The sequence below is a fragment of the Coregonus lavaretus genome (assembly GCF_964263955.1).
Source record: "Coregonus lavaretus genome assembly, contig: HAP1_SCAFFOLD_774, whole genome shotgun sequence".
NCBI classification, from domain to species: domain Eukaryota; kingdom Metazoa; phylum Chordata; class Actinopteri; order Salmoniformes; family Salmonidae; genus Coregonus; species Coregonus lavaretus.
Genome location: NW_028159628.1, coordinates 240,264 through 247,221, shown reverse-complemented (window position 1 = coordinate 247,221; position 6,958 = coordinate 240,264).

Genomic DNA, 6,958 nt, shown 5'->3' with positions numbered 1-6,958 from the left:
AAAGATAAAACAGTACATCATATAACATCATTACACCACTACCTATCTACAATACAAAAACGTATAATACCACCATACAACAATACCACAATGTGTGCGTATGCATGTGTCTGTACCTTTGTGTGTGTCTCTTCACAGTCCCCGTTGTTCCATAAGGTGTATTTTTACCTGTTTTTAAAATCTGATTCTACTGCTTGCATCAGTTACTTGATGTGGAATAGAGTTCCATGTAGTCATGGCTATATGTAGTACTGTGCGCCTCCCATAGTCTGTTCTGGACTTGTGGGCTGTGAAGAGACCTCTGGTGGCATGTCTTGTGGGGTATGCATGGGTGTCCGAGCTGTGTGCTAGTGGTTTAAACAGACAGCTCGGTACATCCAGCTTGTCAACACCTCTTACAAAAACAAGGAGTGATGAAGTCAATCTCTCTTCCACTTTGAGCCATGACAGATTGACATGCATGTCATTAATGTTAGCTCTCCGTGTACTTTTAAGGGCCAGCCGTGCTGCCCTGTTCTGAGCCAACTGCAATTTTCCCAAGTCCCTCTTTGTGGCACTTGACCACACTACTGAACACTAGTCCAGGTGCGACAAAACTATGGCCTGTAGGACCTGCCTTGTTCACAATGTTGTTAAGAAGGCAGAGCAGCGCTTTATTATGGACAGACTTCTCCCCATTTTAGCTACTGTTGTATCAATATGTTTTGACCATGACAGTTTACAATTCAGGGTTACTCCAAGCATTTTAGTCACCTCAACTTACTCAATTTCCACATTATTCATTATGAGATGTAGTTGAGATTTAGGGTCTAGTGAATGATTTGTTCCAAATACAATGCTTTTAGTTAATGGAAATATATAGGACTAACTTATTCCTTGCTACCCATTCCGAAACTAACTGCAGCTCTTTGTTAAGTGTTGCAATTATTTCAGTTGCTGTAGTAGCTGACGTGTGCCTTGCAAAAGTATTCATCCCCCTTGGTGTTTTTCCTATTTTGTTGCATTACAACCTGTAATTTAAATTGATTTTTATTTGGATTTCATATAATGGACATACACAAAATAGTCCAAATTGGTGAAGTGGAATGAAATAAATAACTTGTTTCAAAAAATTCTACAAAATAAATAACTGAAAAGTGGTGCGTGCATATGTATTCACCCCCTTTGCTATGAAGCCCCTAAATAAGATCTCGTGCAACCAATTACCTTCAGAAGTCACATAATTAGTTAAATAAAGTCCACCTGTGTGCAATCTAAATGTCACATGATCTGTCACATGATCTCAGTATAAATACACCTGTTCCTGAAAGGCACCAGAGTCTGCAACACCACTAAGCAAGGGGCACCACCAAGCAAGCAGCACCATGAAGATCAAGGAGCTCTCCAAACAGGTCAGGGACAAAGTTGTGGAGAAGTACAGATCAGGGTTGGGTTATAAAAAAAATATCAGAAACTTTGAACATCCCACAGAGCACCATTAAATCCATTATTAAAAAATGGAAAGAATATGGCAACACAACAAACCTGCCAAGAGATGGCTGCCCACCAAAACTCACGGACCAGGCAAGGAGGGCATTGATCAGAGGCAACAAAGAGACCCAAGATAACCCTGAAGGAGCTGCAAAGCTCCACAGTGGAGATTGGAGTATCTGTCCATAGGACCACTTTAAGCCTTACACTCCACAGAGCTGGGCTTTACGGAAGAGTGGCCAGAAAAAGCCATTGTTTAAAGAAAAAAATAAGCAAACATGTTTGGTGTTCGCCAAAAGGCATGAGGGAGACTCCTCAAACATATGGAAGAAGGTACTCTGGTCAGATGAGACTAAAATTGAGCTTTTTGGCCATCAAGGAAAACGCTATGTCTGGCGCAAACCCAACACCTCTCATCACCCGAGAACACCATCCCCACAGTGAAGCATGGTGGTGGCAGCATCATGCTATGGGGAAGTTTTTCATCGGCAGGGACTGGGAAACTGGTCAGAATTGAAGGAATGATGGATGGCACTAAATACAGGGAAAATCTTCCAGAGATTTGAGACTGGGACGGAGATTCACCTTCTAGCAGGACAAAGACCCTAAGCATACTGCTAAAGCAACACTCGAGTGGTTTAAGGGGAAACATTTAAATGTCTTTGAATGGCCTAGTCAAAGCCCAGACCTCAATCCAATTGAGAATCTGTGGTATGACTTAAAGATTGCTGTACACAAGCGGAACCCATCCAACTTGAAGGAGCTGGAGCAGTTTTGCCTTGAAGAATGGGCAGAAATCCCAGTGGCTAGATGTGCCAAGCTTATAGAGGCATACACCAAGAGACCTGCAGCTGTAATTGCTGCAAAAGGTGTCTCTAGAAAGTGTTGACTTTGGGGGTTGAATAGTTATGCACGCTCAAGTTGTATGTTTTTTTGTCTTATTACTTGTTTGTTTCACAAGAAAACATATTTTGCGTCTTCAAAGTTGTAGGCATGTTGTGTAAATCAAATGATACAAACCCCCCCAAAAATCCATTTTAATTCCAGGTTGTAAGGTAACAAAATAGGAAAAATGCCAAGGGGGGTGAATACTTTCGCAAGCCACTTGTTGAGTCATCCGCATACATAGACACACAGGCTTTACTCAAACACCATTTGATCAAACACCATATCTGGTCAAACACCATTTGATCAAACACCATATCTGGTCAAACACCATTTGATCAAACACCATATCTGGTCAAACACCATTTGATCAAACACCATATCTGGTCAAACACCATTTGATCAAACACCATATCTGGTCAAACACCATTTTTTCAAGAAGTTTACTAAGGGTTGGTAACAGGCTGATTGGTCGGCTATTTGAGCCAGTAAAGGAGGCTTTACTATTATTAGGTAGCGGAATTACTTTTGCTTCCCTCCAGGCCTGAGGGCACACACTTTCTAGTAGGTGTCACGCCCTGGCTCTGGGGACTCTAGTATGTTGAGCCAGGGTGTGAGTTTTCATGTGTGTTGGTTCTAGTTGTTGTATATCTATGTTGGCCAGGGTGGCTCCCAATCAGAGACGGCTGTAGCTCGTTGTCTCTGATTGGGAGTCATACTTAGGTAGCCGTTAGGCATTCATTCATTGTGGTTTCTTGTTCGTGTTGGTTTGTGTTTGACCATTGACTGTCACGTTATCGTTTTGTTGTTTTGATCGTGTGATCATTATATAAATAAATATGTTCGCATTCAACGCTGCGCCTTGGTCCTCCTCTCTCACCGACGAGCGTGACAGTAGGCTTAAATTGAATGTATGGCAAATAGGAATGGCAATATCGTCCGCTGTTATCCTCAGTAATTTTCCATCCAAGTTCTCAGACCCTGGTGGCTTGTCATTGCTGATAGACAACAATCATTTTTTCACCTCTTCCACACTCACTTTACGGATTTCAAAAGAACAATTCTTGTCTTTCATAATTTGGTCAGATATACTTGGATGTGTAGTGTCAGCGTTTGTTGCTGGCATGTCATAACTACATTTGCTAATCTTGCCAATGAAAAAAATCATTAAAGTAGTTGTCAATATCAGTGGGTTTTGTGATGAATGAGCCATCTGATTGCCTTTTTTCCTATCATTCTTTATATCATTTATTTTTGTTTCATAGTATATTTAACTTTTATTTGTATTTAGTTTAGTCACATGATTTCTTAATTTGCAGTACGTTTGCCAATCAGTGTGGCTGCCAGACTTATTTGCCATTCCTTTTGCCTCATCCCTCTAAACCATAACATTTTTAAATTCCTCATCAATCCGAGGGGATTTAACAGTTTTTACAGTCATTTTATTAATGGGTGCATGCTTATTAGTAACTGGAATAAGCAATTTCTTCAAATGTGTCAAGTGCAGCGTCTGGTTGCTCCTCATTACACACCACAGACCTGCAAATATTATTTACATCATCAACATATGAATCACTACAAAACGTATTATATGACTTCTTATACACTATATTAGGCCCAGCCTTTGGAACTTTGGTTTTCCTAGATATGGCTACTATATTGTGATCACTACATCCGATGGATTTGGATACTGCTTTAAATACAATTTCTGCAGCATTAGTAAAGATGTGATCAATACATGTTGATGATTTCACTCCTGTGCTGTTTGTAACTACCCTGGTAGGTTGACTGATAACCTGAACCAGGTTGCAGGCACTGGTTACAGTTTGAGTGGGCAGCTTGATGAGAGCCAGTCAATATATAAAATCGGCCAGAAAATATACTTCTCTGTTAATATCACATACATTATCAAGCATTTCACAAATATTATCTATAAAAGTGATTCCAGCAAAGCGACAGTAATATTTTAGCCAGATGTGTAATGCCAGTAGCCTGCTGAATCTTTCACACCTGCGGCCCAACGATGGTACAGGACCTGAAATGATTGGCCGTGTTTTTGGAGTCTTTTAACACTAAAATCAGTTATTTAAAACAGCCGTGTGATGTCCTGTACTCGTGCTCCTGGGTAGCACAGGGTTTGGTCTGCCATAACACCTCTGCCACACCACCTGTTATGGTCTGCCGTAACACCTTCTTAAAGAAGAAGAAGAAGTCTATGGGAACTAGATGAGCTATTATTAACTAGCTAGCTAGCTAATCCTTCACAATTAAGAGGACATAAACAAACAGCTTTTAGGCCAAGTGTCCTTTATGTCTTGTAATTTCACATTTGGACTGAAACAACTAGCTAGCTAGCATGATTATATAATGTCTATCACAGCCAACTAGCTAGCTAGCATGATTATATCATGTCTACCACAGCCAACTAGCTAGCTAGCATGATTATATCATGTCTATCACAGCCAACTAGCTATCTAGCATGATTATATCATGTCTATCACAGCCTACTAGCTAGCTAGCATGATTATATCATGTCTATCACAGCCAACTAGCTAGCTAGCATGATTATATCATGTATATCACAGCCAACTAGCTAGCTAGCATGATTATATCATGTCTATCACAGCCAACTAGCTAGCTAGCATGATTATATCATGTCTATCACAGCCAACTAGCTAGCTAGCATGATTATATCATGTATATCACAGCCAACTAGCTAGCTAGCATGATTATATAATGTCTATCACAGCCAACTAGCTAGCTAGCATGATTATATCATGTCTATCACAGCCTACTAGCTAGCTAGCTATATGAATGATGCACTGAAATTAGCTACTCTCAAGGGACCACTATTGGTCGCTAGCTAGCGAGGACATGAAATGATGGCAAAGTTGTCCCTTTTCAGGTTTAGAAGAAGTGACTGCTAAATGCTAACTCCCGTTCGTTTAAGCTGGTTAGCATAGCTAGCATACAGAAATCATTGATGGTAGTCAGTCGTTTTTAACTGTAATGCAGTTGATTGGTAACGATGACATGAACATGTGTTGGGGTTGACATCCATACAAGCGTTATACTCAAAACAATTTTTTAGGGGGTAGACTAGCTTTAATATTGCAGATAGATTGTGGCTTCAATCAGTGTAATTGTCTACATCATTTCCAATCCCCCATATTTTTTTGTTTGTAAATATATATAATATATATATATATATATAGATTTAAATATATATATATATATATATATATATATTTCCTTTATTATTTTCCCCAAACCCTACCACCCCTCCCCTAATTGGAGTAAACGAATGAACAACAACACTTAGGCTTCTACTTCCAGCTTATTCATAATACATACATTTTACGGACAGTATATTTTACAAAAGTTATCTTTTGTTTGTTTTTAGTCCCATCCTTCAGCTACCCTCAACTACTCCCATCTGTCTCTGAACACCATCCAGTTTATATTTCTATTTGCCATATATTTTTCAACTGTGCTGTGATGTAGACACATTTTGCTTGGGGTGAATGAGGAGACTCAGGATCTTTTCCCCCACGGCCCTTCACTACGTGTTTCCATGGCAATTCCATTGTTTTGGTCAAGTTCCATTGACCTCTTTACCGCATCTATGAATAGCAACATTTGTTTTGCAGTTGTCTAAATTGCCCAGCTCTCAGACCTGTGTCTGTCTGTCTGTCTGTCTGTCTGTCTGTCTGTCTGTCTGTCTGTCTGTCTGTCTGTCTGTCTGTCTGTCTGCTAGCTTGTCTGCCTGTCTGTCTGTCTGTCTGCTATCATGTCTGTCTGTTATCCTGTCTGCCTGTCTGTCTGTCTGTCTGTCTGTCTGCTAGCCTGTCTGCCAGCTTGCCTGTCTAGGAGTTTCAGATGTGCCTGGAGGAGTGGTGCTGGCTAACTGGAGTGCAACTTTACTGGAGCACATGTAGTATGAAGGTAAATTAATGTCATAAGTGTACAAGCATGTAAAGTATGAGTTGCCATGTAAAGTATGAGTTGCCATGTAAAGTATGAGTTGCCATGTAAAGTATGAATTGCCATGTAAAGTATGAGTTGCACATGTAAAGTATGAGTTGCACATGTAAAGTATGAGTTGCAGTGTAAAGTATTAGTTGCTGTGTAAAGTATGAGTTGCACATGTAAAGTATGAGTTGCCATGTAAAATATGAGTTGCACATGTAAAGTATGAGTTGCACATGTAAAGTATGAGTCGTCATGTAAAGTATGAATTGCCATGTAAAGTATGAGTTGCCATGTAAAGTATGAGTTGCCATGTAAAGTATGAGTTGCACATGTAAAGTATGAGTTGCCATGTAAAGTATGAGTTGCACATGTAAAGTATGAGTTGCCATGTAAAGTATGAGTTGCCATGTAAAATATGAATTGCCATGTAAAGTATGAGTTGCACATGTAAAGTATGAGTTGCACATGTCAAGTATAAGTTGCACATGTAAAGTATGAGTTGCCATGTAAAGTATGAGTTGAACATGTAAAGTATGAGTTGCCATGTAAAGTATGAGTTGCCATGTAAAGTATGAGTTGCACATGTAAAGTATGAGTTGCCATGTAAAGTATGAGTTGCACGTGTAAAGTA